The following is a 13254-nucleotide window of genomic DNA, read 5'->3' as shown; positions in this document are numbered from 1 at the left end:
GACTGAGAAAACCTCTGAAGTTCAGTCCAGAGGCACAGGCTCACTAAAAGACTGAGACCTAATCATAAGACTGTCCCCTCCCCCAACACCTTACCACCATGTTACTAAAGGCCTACTTACAACAGTTTCTTTTTCCCAGTACATCATGTCTGGCTATCGAGAAAAAATTAAAAGACATACCAAAAGGTAATAAACACAACTTGGAAAGACAGGACAAGCATCGGAACCAGATATGGCAGGGATGTTGGAATTATTAGACTGGGAATTTAAAACAACTATGATTAATACGCTAAGAGCTCTAATGGGTAAAGTAGACAGTATGGAAAATCGGAGGGGCAATGAAAGAGATTGGAATTCTAAGAGATGGAATTCTAAAGAGATGGAAATTCTACGAAAGCACCAAAAAGAAATGCTAGAGATCAAAAACTCTAACAGAAATGAAGAATACCTTTGATGGGCTTGTTAGTAGACTGGACACAGTTGAAGAAAGAATCTCTGAGCTAGAGAAGATCTCAATAGACCCCTGAAACACTGAAAAGCAAAGAGAACAAAGACTGGGGAAAAAATGCAGAACAAAATATTCAAGGGGGCTCCTGGGTGGCGCAGTCCGTTGAGTGTCCAACTCTTGATTTCAACTCAGGTCGTGGGATCGAGCCCTGCATGGGGCTCTCCCTGAATGTGAAGCCTACTTGGGATTCTCTCACTCTCTCTGCCTCTCCCTCTGCCCCCCACCCCACTTGTGTGCTCTCACTCTCTCTCCTTCTCTCTCTCAATTTAAAAAAGATGTTTAAGCAGGGTGCCTGCGTGGCTCAGTCAGTTGAACAACAGACTTTGTTCGGCTCAGGTCATGATCTCACAGTTCGTGAGTTTGAGCCTCGCATTGGCTCTGTGCTGACAGCTCAGATCCTGGAGCCTACTTTGGATTTTGTGTCTCTGTCTCTCTGCTAACCGCCCCCCACCCCCACCCTGCTCATGCTCTGTCTCTGTCTCTCTCTCTCAAAAGCAAATAAACATTTTTTAAAAATTTTAAATATCCAAGAAATGTAGGAGAACTACAAAATGGGAATACAAGAAGGTGAAGAGAGAGAGAGAGAAAGGAACAGAAGAAATATTTGAATCAATAATGACTGAGAATTTTTCCAAATTAGTGTCAGACACCAAACCATAGATCCAGTAAGCTTAAGAACAGCACGCAGGATAACTAACAACAACTAACCTAGGCACATCATCTTCAAACTACAGAAAATCAAAGATAAAGAAAAAAACCCAGGGCGGGGGGGGGGGGGCGGGGGGGGAACACCTAAAGAGGAACAAAGATAAGAATTACATCTGACTTCTCCTCAGAAACCATTCAAGGCAAGAAGAGAGTGAAATGAAATATTTAAATTTGAAAGAAAATCCCCACTGGCTTAGAATTCTGTACCATGTGAAATTATTCTTCAAAAGTGAAGGAAGATAAAGACATTCTCAAACAGAAATGGAGAGAATTTGTTGTCCAAAAGAACTGCCTTGCAAGAAATGTTGAAAGAAGTTCTGTAGAGAGAAGGAGAATCATATAGGTCAGAAACCTGGATCTACAAGAGCACTGTGGCATAGCAATTTGTAAATGTGTATGTGCCTAACAACAGAGTATCAAATTATGTGAGATAAAACTGATAGAACTTCAAGGAAAAACAGATGAATCTACGATCACAGTTAGAGGCTTCACCACCCCTGTCTCAGAAGTTGACAGATCCAGCAGGCAAATAATCAGTAAGAACACAGCTGAACTGCACAGCACCAATCAACCAGACAATATAATCGACATATACAGTCTACGTCATCCAACAACAGCAGAATATGCATTTTTCACAAGCTCCCGTGTAATATTCACCAAGATAGAGACATTGTGGGCCATAAAACACAGAAACACCTTAACAAATTTAAAAGAACAGAAAGCAGACAATGTTTGCTCTTAGGCCACAGGGAATTAGAAATCAGTGACACAAAGATAACTGGAAAATCCCCAAATAATTAAACAACAAACTTCTTTTTTTTTTAATTTGAGAGAAGAGACAAAGGGGGGGGGGCAAAGGGAGAGAAAGAGAGAGAGAGAGAGAGAGAGAGAGAGAGAGAAGAAGAAGAAGAAGAAGAAGAAGAAGAAGAAGAAGAAGAAGAAGAAGAAGAAGAAAAAGGAGGAGGAAAAGGAAAAGAAGGAGAAGAGGAGGAGGAGGAGAGGAGAGAATCTTAAGCAGGCTCTGTGCTGAGCACAAAGCCTGGAGTGGGGCTCCATCCCATGACACTGGGATCATGACCTGAGCCAAAATCAAGAGTTAGACACTCAACTGACTGAGCCACCCAGGTGCCTAAATAGCACATTTCTAAATCACACACAGGTCAAAAAAATCTGAAGAGAAATTTTAAAATATTTTGAACTAAATGAAAATAAAAACGCACCTTATCAAAATTTGTTAGATGCAGTGAAAGTAGTGCTTTAGAGGGAAATTTATACCGTTGGATGAATCTATTAGAAAAGAAGAAAGATCTAAAATTAAAAATCTAAGTTTCCATATTGAGAAACTGGGAAAAGAAGAGCAAATTAAACCCAAAGTAAGCAGAAGAAAGGTCTATGTTTTAACTAGTTTCCTTCTATTCCTTCTAGCACCAGTCCTCCAAATGCCCACCTTCTCTCATATCTTTGCTTCCCTTTCCCCTTCATCAAGGTCCACACTCCTCAATAATATCAATGATCAGGGGCGTCTGGGTGGCTCACTCAGTTAACCATCCAACTCTTGGTTTTGGCTCAGGTCATGACCTCATGGTTCATGGATTCGAGCCCCACATCAGGCTCCACACTAACAGACCAGAGCCTGCTTGGGATTCTCTCTCTCTCTCTCTCTCTCTCTTTCTCTCTTTCTCTTTCTCTCTCTCCAAATAAAATAAACTTAAAAAATATAATATCAGGGACCCTGGGTGTCTGAGTCAGGTAAGCCTCTGACTTCGGCTCAGGTCACAATCTCACAGCTTATTGGCCCGAGCCCCTCATTGGGCTCTGTGCTGACAGCTCAGAGCCTGGAGCCTGCTTCAGATTCTGTGTCTCCCTCTCTCTTCTGCTCCTCCCCCACTTGTGCTCCTTCTCTCTCTCAAAAATAAACATTAAAATTTTTTAAAAATAATAATATCAATGTCTCCAATCCTAGGAAGATTTTTTAGTTTTTTTTCACTATATGACATTTATAATTTTCTTTTTATTGTACTAGCCAATTGTGGTTTATACTATAATTGCAGTGCTAATTACTTTTTAAAAAATTTTTTTAAATGTTTATTTTTGAAGGAGAGAGAGAGACAGAGCGCTAGCACGGGAGGGGCAGAGAGAGAGGGAGACACAGAACCCAAAGCAGACTCCAGGCACTGAGCTGTCAGCGCAGAGCCCGCTGCAGGGCTCGAACCCACAAACGGTGAGATCATGACCTGAGCTGAAGTCAGATGCTTAAGTGACTGAGCCACCCAGATGCCCCTTTTTTTTGTTTTGATTTGTTTTTGAGAGAGAGAGAGAGAGAGAGAGAGAGAGAGAGAGAGAGAGAGAGAGAGAGATTGAGGGCACAAGTGATCAAGGGGCAGAGAGAGAGAGAGAGAGAGAGAGAGAGAGAGAGAGAGAGAGAGAAGCAGGGCTCCCCTGAAGCAGGGCTCATTTTTACCTGATGTGTGGCTTGTGCTCACTCACCTGAAGTGGGCCTCGAGTTCACCTGATGTGGGACTCGAACTCACAAACTGTGATCATGTCCTGAGCTGAAGTCAGATGCTTAATGACTGAGTCACGCAGGCGCCCGATCATTCATTTGCTTGTTAAATCATCTTAGGGCAATCATTACAGGTACTGTTTTAGTTTTTTTATTGTAAACATGTGCAAGATTATATGCTTTCGGGTCTTTGGATAGAAAAATACAAGAATATAGAGCCTACATAAACATGTGGATAGTGAGTTAAAAAAAAAAAAAAAAAGCCCATCCGGTCATTATTAAACCTCTTGACTGATGAAGCTGTATACTATAAACCTATATATATGTGTGAACATATGCAATTATATCTTATTTATAGTATATCTTTCTATCCTTTCCAAAATAGTAAAATATATATAATGGTGGCAACAGAGTGTTATTGGAATTGCAAGCCAACCAGATCAAAAAGCAAGTAGAACTGAAACCAAGGTGAAAAGCACAACCTTCACACAATTAAAGGGGTATTGAGAAAGGCCCCAAATTTGTTGTCAGTCAACAGGTCAAAATCAAAGATATCACAGAGAGATTGACTATGCAGAATCATCTGCCTTTTCTTTTTAATTTTTTTAATGTTTATTTATTTATTTTGAGAGAGAGAGAGAGCAGGAGCAAGCAAGTATGAACAGGGGAGGGGCAGAGAGAGAAGGAGAGAGAGAATCTTAAGCAGGCTCCATGCTGTCAGTGTAGAGCCCCACAAGGGGCTCAATCTCATGAACCATGAGATCATGACCTATGCCGCTATCAAGAATCAGAGGCTTAACCAACTGAGCCACCCAGTCGCCTCTCACCTACCTTTTAAAAAAAAAAGCTTTTAGGGGCACCTGGGTGGCTCAGTCCATTAAGCGTCCAACTTTGGCTCTTGTCATGACCTCACCATTCATGGGTTTGAGCCCTGCACTGGGCTCTGTGCTGACAGCTCAGAGCCCGGGGCCTGCTCTGGATTCTGTGTCTCCCTCTCTCTGCTCCTCCCCCACTTGCACTCTGTCTCTCTCTCAAAAATAAATAAACATTAAAGAAATATAAAAACAAAACTTTTTATTTTGAAATCATTACAGATTTACAGGAAGCTGTAGAGATAATAGAGACAACCCCATTTCCTTCCCCCAATGTTTACATCTTATAACACCATAGTCTGATATCAAAACTAAGACTCTAATATTGGTAAAATATGGGTGTGGTTCTTTCATCTTATCATGTGTGAATATGTATAAACACTACTACAATCAAATACAGAACCATCCCATCCCATCCCATCAAAATCTCCCTCCTGCAGGGCGCCAGGGTGGCTCAGTTGGTTGAGCGTCCGACTTCGGCTCAGGTCATGATCTCGCGGTTTGTGAGTTCAAGCCCCGCGTCAGGCTCTGTGCTGATGGCTCAGAGCCTGGAGCCTGTTTCAGATTCTGTGTCTCCCTCTCTCTGACCCTCCCCTGTTCATGCTCTCTCTCTGTCTCAAAAATAAATAAAACGTTAAAAAAAATTTTTTTTTTAATTCTCCCTCTTGCTACCCTTTATAGTTCAGTTTGCTTGTAAGGAAGGTAACAATAAGAAAGAGAATGAATTAAGAGCCCAGTCTGGGAGCACATTCATGGAGGTGGATGTGGAAGCAGTAAATGGAAGAAGACTATCAAGGAACTGTCACTAAGCCAGACTTTCTATTGCGTTAGGGATTCTTGGTTGGGGACCTGCAACCATTGCTCATGGGTCCTCTGAGAAGACGAAACTCTTAAGTAGAAAGAGAGTAACATTGCTTCTGCTACACTGCCCCCAGATTGTCAGCTTAACCTTCATCTCCTGCCCTGCATCTCCCCAGCCTGGCCGATTCACTCACTCTCTGACTTCCAATTCACCAAGAGCTGCACCGAATCCTCAAATCCCTCAGTCAGTGACGTTGGACTGCCTAATCTAACAACCCCAGGTAACCATACCCCACATGTACTGAGCCACCCAGGCACCCTTCCTCAGTAACTTTTAATAACCTCACTTTCCTCACCTCCGGTATCCAACAGACTGGGCTTTTGAGCACCTTTTCGTGGTCCCCTAGTTTTTCCTCCATTTCTCTCCGACCCTGATTATTTCTCATGTGCACCATTGAAATAATAATTTCATTCTCCTTCACAGTGATGCAGGGCTCTTTCCCTCAAAACTCAGCATGGAGAACATCACTTCCCTGCTCAAACTCCTGTGATGGCTCGTTGTCTATGAAGGTAAACTTTTGGTGTTTAAAGGCATCCATTCCCTGGATACAGTGTGTGCTCTATAGCCAATCACCCCTTTCTTCTGCTTCTCCTTCACTATCTTTTTTTACCTGTTTAATGAAATTCTATGCATCCATAAAGGCCACTTTCAACGCCATCTTCTCTGTTAAGCTTCTTTGACCTCCTAGATGGAATTAATCCTCTATGGCATTCCTGTTACTTCATTCTTTTTTTAAAAAAAGATTTTATTTTATTTTTAAATGTTTATTTATTTTGAGGGAGAGAGAGAGGGAATCCCAAGCAGCCCCAATGTGGGGCTCTATCCCACAAACTGTGAGATCATGACCTGAGCCAAAATCAAGAGTTGGACGCTTAACGGACTGAGACACCCAGGCGCCTTCATTCTAACAATTATTTAAGTCTGCCTAGAAATATGGTTCATGAACATTTACAGCATTGCAGTTGCCTCAGTCATTTTCGATACAGCAGAATACTAAAGACAGATCATGGCTTTTATATTTAAAGTAGGGTTTAAATCCCAATTCCTTTGCTGACCATGTGACATTGCACCAATTAACCTCTGTGAGCCTCATTTCTTCATCAGTAAAATGGGGAAATAGTATCTGCCCAATAAGGTTCCTGTAAGAATTAAACAGGATAATGTGGATAAAATGCCAAGCACAGTATCTTCTTACTCATAGTAGGAACTAAAAATATTAGCTCAATTCTCCACTTTGTATCATACCTAGTACCTAAGGCAAGGCTTTAGGAACAGCAGGCTGTTTAAAAATGTTTCTTGGATAAAAAGTTGATAATATTGAGATTGTATTAAAAGAGTCTAAGGAATCATAGCTAAATTCACAAAATAGCTGAAAACTGAGAAGAGATCAGGAGGAAAACATTTTTTTAATGTTTTTATTTTTGAGAGAGAGAGAAAGAAAGAAAGAAAGAAAGAAAGAAAGAAAGAAAGAAAGAAAGAAAGAAAGAAAGAAAAAGAAAGAAGAGCATGAGCAGGGGAGAGGCAGAGAGAGGGAGACAGAGAATCCAAAGTGGGCTCCATGCTGACAGCAGAGATTCTGGCATGGGGCCTGAACTCACAAACCTCGAGATCATGACTTGAGCTGAAGTTGGACACTTAAGTGACTGAGCCACCCAGGCACCCCAGGAAAACAACATTTTTAAAGAGAGAGAAAAGGGAAGGATGAGCTTTAGGAAATAGACCAATAAACAGGGATTCCTGGGGTCAGGGGCCAGGAGGAGGGCAGTGTGTGTGTGTGTGTGTGTGTGTGTGTGTGTGTGTGTGTGTGTGTTTAACTTCTTAATGAATACCAATGGTAATAATATAATCAACTTCACCTTTGAGGCATCTATTCAAATTGTGCCCATATTCTCAAATGTTCTCTCATCTTTCTATCTTATCAGAAATGCTGGGCAATGGACATTTCACTCACTTCTCTGCATTTATCTGTTTCAGATTATTTGCAACAAGAACAAGTACTTTTACAAATGTTTTTCTCAATCACAAGAATAATTAGTTGACAGGCTTACCCTTCCTTGTCCACCAATTCAGGGTCTTAATCTGACGTGCTGACTCTATTGCACCCTGTAGGTGGAATTGGTAAGACGAATTATGGGATAGGTGAGGTATGGGAAGGGCACTTCAATATTAGGGTAAATTGAAAAAATCCCCTAACCTACCAGACTAAATAAGAGTGAGTTTACAAAACAGGTATGGGAAATGCCTGATGACATATATGAGAGGAGACCCACCTGCTAGCTACCATGCAGCATTTGTCTTATTTTCCTCTATAAAACCAAATTGATATCCTGAAGCATCAAAGAGAAGAAAAGACATAGAAGAACCAAGAGAATAATTTCCCTAACAGATTTGAAAGAGCCTGTTTATATCATCCTTTAGAGAAATAAAATTATGCATGACAAATTTTATCAGTAGCAGAGTTACTGCACAGTAATAATAACATAGATGAGAACCATAGGTTCTTATTTTATAAATAATTGTGGAAAATTACAGAGAAGCAATTTTTTTGAAGAAACTCTTCAAATAAACAAGAACACTTAGGAGAAATTGCTTGCCTATAATGTCCATTCCAGGCAAGCAACCAATCTGTGTATATCTGGGTCTCCAAGGTGATGGAATTATCTGTACATGATCATTCATCATGGATATCCCCTTTGGAAAAATTAAAGTGAAGAGTATTGATCTGAAGAAATGTAAAGGTCATTGAAAAAAAAAATAAGCTTAAAACAACCCAAATGTTATATAAGGAAAGAAAACCCTGAGGATAAAGTTACATAATTATGATTCTTTTAAAGAATCCAGATGATACAACTAGTGTGGAAACTTAGAAAATGTACTAGCAAATGGATGGCAAAAGAAATATAATCTATTTTTTGAAGGCAACAAACTAGAGTATCTGAGTCAATATATGGGTCAATATAAACAACTAACATTGAAATAAAATATTCGACCTCAGATAGAAATTCTCAAACATTTTAGGCCAAAAACATTTAGTTTCATTTCATCCAAATTTTCTCATTGACCTTTATTACTTGCTTATGTATATTTTACTTACCATAGTTATAATCCTTTCAGGTAAATATTTTACTTAACTTTGACATCTTCTGCTTTACATCTAAAGTCGGTAATCTCTGGGGGTTTTATTTTAATGATTACTTCTCTTTAGAACACTCAAATAACAGAAATATAAAGTGATTTTGTAAACATTTTAAGAATTAATATTTATTTTTTAAAAACCTGTTACAGAGGAAAATGCTAACTTTAGTTAAAATGTCTACATAGAAAAACATAAAATGTGAATATCTAAGTGACTATAATAAACACTTCCATTTGGAAAATAGAAAAATTAAAGAAATACAACAGTTATTGATTGACAGCAATTCTGAAATGTGCCTGGCAAGATATTTGAAGGCCCTTTATCTGATAGGTGTGTATTTCTTGATTAGGTCCAGATTCTACTTCTTGGGAGGATCTCCCTTGTGCATTGCTCTTTGTGGCCTATGGCTCCACGCTCTGGGAAGATGTTCCTTTTCCATTATACTACTTGTCTCCTTGGAAGCCGCACAGCTCTCTGACAGCCTACTTTTTTTTCAATATATGCTTACCAAGTCGTTTCAAGTTCTGAAGAGTCACAGACTTCTAATGTCCTGATTCATAGTTTCTTTACTATAACTCTCTTGAAAATATACTAAGACTTTTTTTTTTCTATTGGTGTTCAGTCAGTTCCATGTTTCAAAAGCTCTAACAACAGCTCTTTTCTAGACATTCTTCTTAAATTTTCTCTGTATCATTGCTTTCTAGCTTCCAGGACTCTCTTTCCACTTATTTGCAGGTAAATTAAGCTTATCAGACCTCAGTGTGAGAGCCACAATTTTAGTCTCTTTTCCACAACCATTTTGTCCAACTGAAGGGATATACTGCACGCCACACCCTTAGTTTGATCTTTACTCTGAAACAAGTACTTTCAGAAAGTCTTTTCAGAGGTTTTAACAATGACGTCAAGACCATAATCTCATTTCATCTTTGCCAGAAGACTGAGTTTAATGTTACTCAAAGCTTGTTCAGTTTTATCTTTTAGTAATTGTGGTTGAGAGAAGTTGCGCTTTCCAACTCTTCAACTCCCCAAATTTCTAGACTGTGTTGTTGTTTATTCCTGCTACAAAATGGTCAGTTCTTCTCTGAGTTCATCTTCTCTTGTGATACCTTGTGTAATGCAGCCAACAGCGGGCAACACATTCTGTTTTCCAACCCTCTCATTAGGTATCTTATCATCTTATAAATTATTGCAGACAACAGCTTAGCAAATATTTTGTCCTTAGATAACATAGATCTCCCTTTCATCCTTCAATATCAGCTTTCTTGCTATCTACCTTCAACTCTTAAATCATTGACATATATTTTATTTTTTTTGTTACAAAAAATCCCATTCCTCATAGCAATTTCTCTTTCAGTAAGGATAATCCAGGTTATATTGCAATAACAAGCAACTACAAGAATCTCATCATATGAAAACATTAGGCTTATTTTAGTTCATGTTTATTTTGCTTATCTAGCACAGAGTTGGCTTGTTTTCAAACTGGGACCCAGTAGCACTCTGGGACAGAGTAGCCACCACCCAGAGCATCACCAGTTGCTGTGACAGTGGGATAAACAACAGGATGAATCATTCACTGGCTTTTAAAGATTATAAAGGAAGCACACATCACTTCTAATCACATTACATTGGCCAAAGCAAATTATATGGCTATATCTAGTTCAAGGGGGTAGGAATTACAATCCTAACATGAACCTGAAAGTAAACAGCATTAATGACTCCAATATATTTATTATTTTGCTTTTCACATTTAGGGGTAGCATCTATCTGGTACAGATTTTGGTATGGTGTGATGGGATCCAATGTAGATACCAATATCATTTACTGAAAAGCCCATTCTCTCCCCCACTGTTATTCAGTGCTACTTTTGTTATAAATCAAGTGTTCATATATGCACAACTCTGTTTCTGGGCTCTGTACTCTGTTCCTTTTATTTATCTATCCTTACCCCAACTGCACATTATCTTTTTTTGAGAGAGAGAAAGCACGCATGCATAAGCTGGGGAAGGGCAAAGGGAGAAGAAGAGAGAGAATCTTAAAGATTTTTAAAAATGTTTTTTATTTATTTTGAGAGAAGGGGGTGCAGAGAGGAGTGGGAGAGAATCCCAAGCAGGCTCTGCACTGTCAGCAGAGCAGCAGCCTTACGTGGGGTTTGAACACACAACTTTAAGATCATGACCTGAGCCAAAATCAAGAGTTGGATGCTTAACCGACTGAGCCACCCAGGTGCCCCTCAATTACATATTATCTTAATTCCTTATTGAACTACTGTTAAGTCTTGATAACAAATAGAACAAGTCTTGTCGAGAACCTTGTTCTTCTGTAAGAATATCTTGGCTTAACTTGGACTTCTGAATTTCCATATAAAATTTAGAATCAGCATATCTTTGAGTTTTGATTGCCTGGCAATGTAAGGAAAAAGAACATCTTGGAGTGCCTGGGTGGCTCAGTTGGTTGAACCTCTGACTTTGTCTCAGGTCATGATCTCCCGGTTCGTGAGTTCAAGCCCCACATCAGGCTCACTGCTGTCAGTGCCGAGCCTGCTTTGAATCCTCTGTCCCCTTCTCTCTCTGCCCCTCCCCTGCTTGTGCTGTCTCTCTCAAAAATAAATAAAACATTAAAAAATATAACATCTTCATGAGTCTACTAATTTATAACATGTAAGTCTGTTCAGATTTTTCTTATTATCTTTGATTTTTCACATTAATATAATTTTATCTAAAGAAGTCTTGCAAATCTCTTATTAAATTACCTTATAGGTATTTGATACTTGTATGCTTTTGTAGATAGTATGTTCTAAAATTTTATTTTTTGGTAAATAGAAATAATTGATTTTTGTATGTTGATTTTATTTCTAGTAACTATCTAAACTCTAACTGGAATAATTTATCTATAGATTCTTTTGGATTTTCTGTGTACACAATCACATCATTGTTGAATACTGACTTTATTTTTTTCCTCTTCAATCATTATTAGGATATTAGTACAATCTTGAACTAAGTAGTAGTTCAGAACATCTGATCTTGTTGCCAATCTCAAAGGGAAACATTTCAATGTTTCACCATAAATATGATCTTTGCAGGTTTTTTCTTGGTATGTAACCTTTATCAGATTAAGGAAACTATCTTCTATTCCTAATTTATTAATAATTTTTACTGTGAACGCATGTTACATTTTTGTCACATGATTTTTTTTTTATCTACTGATGTTAACATTTTCTCCTTTATATGTTAATGTGGCCGATTACATTGATTGGTATTTTAATGTTAAACAATCCTCCCATTATTTGAGAGATAAACTCAACTTGGTCATAATTTGTTATGGAAAATTTCAAACCATGTAAAAGTTGAGAGAATAACATAAAAATTCCCATGTACCCATCCTTCAGCCTCAATAATTACTAGTACATAAGCAACTTTCTTTCATCTCTATTCCCATATTCCCATTTCCCACCCTCACCTCAGATTATTTTAAGGCAAACCCTAGACATTATGTCATTATTATCATATATACATCAGTGTATATCTCTAGAACTCTTTTTCAATATATAGCCATAGTTTTTTTTTTTTTAATCTTTTTTTTTTTTTTAATTTTTTTTTCAACGTTTATTTATTTTTGGGACAGAGAGAGACAGAGCATGAACGGGGGAAGGGCAGAGAGAGAGGGAGACACAGAATCGGAAACAGGCTCCAGGCTCTGAGCCATCAGCCCAGAGCCCGACGCGAGGCTCGAACTCACAGACCGCGAGATCGTGACCTGGCTGAAGTCGGACGCTTAACCGACTGCGCCACCCAGGCGCCCCAGCCATAGTTTTTTCAGATGGGTCTCTTGTAAACATCATATGTTGGTTTTCTATTTAATCTGGGCTCACACCTTTTTCTTAACCAGGAGTTCAGACTATTTCCACTTAATGTAATTTCTGTAAGTATGGATTCAAATGACTACCTTCTTATGTAATTATATTTCTCTCTACTGACTACATTTCTTTTTCACTCCTTTCATATGTTATTTTTGATTGTTTTTTATTATTCCACTCTCTACTCCCACATTATTTTGGAAGTTTTACCCTCTTTGTATTCTATATTAAAGATTTTAAAAACTACCCTAGAAATGTACTTTCCAAGGTATAATGTTAATCTTATTTCTTTTACCAGAAAGTATTGAGTATGTCCCTATATCAGGTGAAATAAAAAGCCACAGGGGTAAGATGATTAAGCAGTCTGTTCCTTGAGGAACTTTAGTCTAAGCCAGGCCCTTTATTTTTCTTTTAAAGAATCTCTAGGTTTCCCAAGTTTAGACTACTACTTTTTTTCATTATGTAAACACCATATGTTTATAAAAAGAACTAAATATTTTATAAGCTTATTGTAGAGATTGTCAACAGTCTATGACATCTTTTTCACATATTAATTTTTTGGTTTCAGATCGCTATTTCAGAGAATCCAGCTGCTCTGGATCTTGACAAATATCTTTCTACACATTATATCTATCCTCATAACAACCTTATAGGGAAGCATTATCATCCAATCAGGAATGTGATTTCAGTGAGATTAATTTTCCCAGGATCACATGGCTAGCGAGTGGTAGGCTGGATTTGAATCTAGATCTGCTTGTCTCTAATGCTTATACTTTTTTCCACCATATTACATGGCAGGATTTATCAACATG

The sequence above is a fragment of the Felis catus genome, chromosome C1, assembly GCF_018350175.1.
Source record: "Felis catus isolate Fca126 chromosome C1, F.catus_Fca126_mat1.0, whole genome shotgun sequence".
NCBI classification, from domain to species: Eukaryota; Metazoa; Chordata; class Mammalia; order Carnivora; family Felidae; genus Felis; species Felis catus.
Note: the sequence above shows the minus strand (reverse complement) of the source record.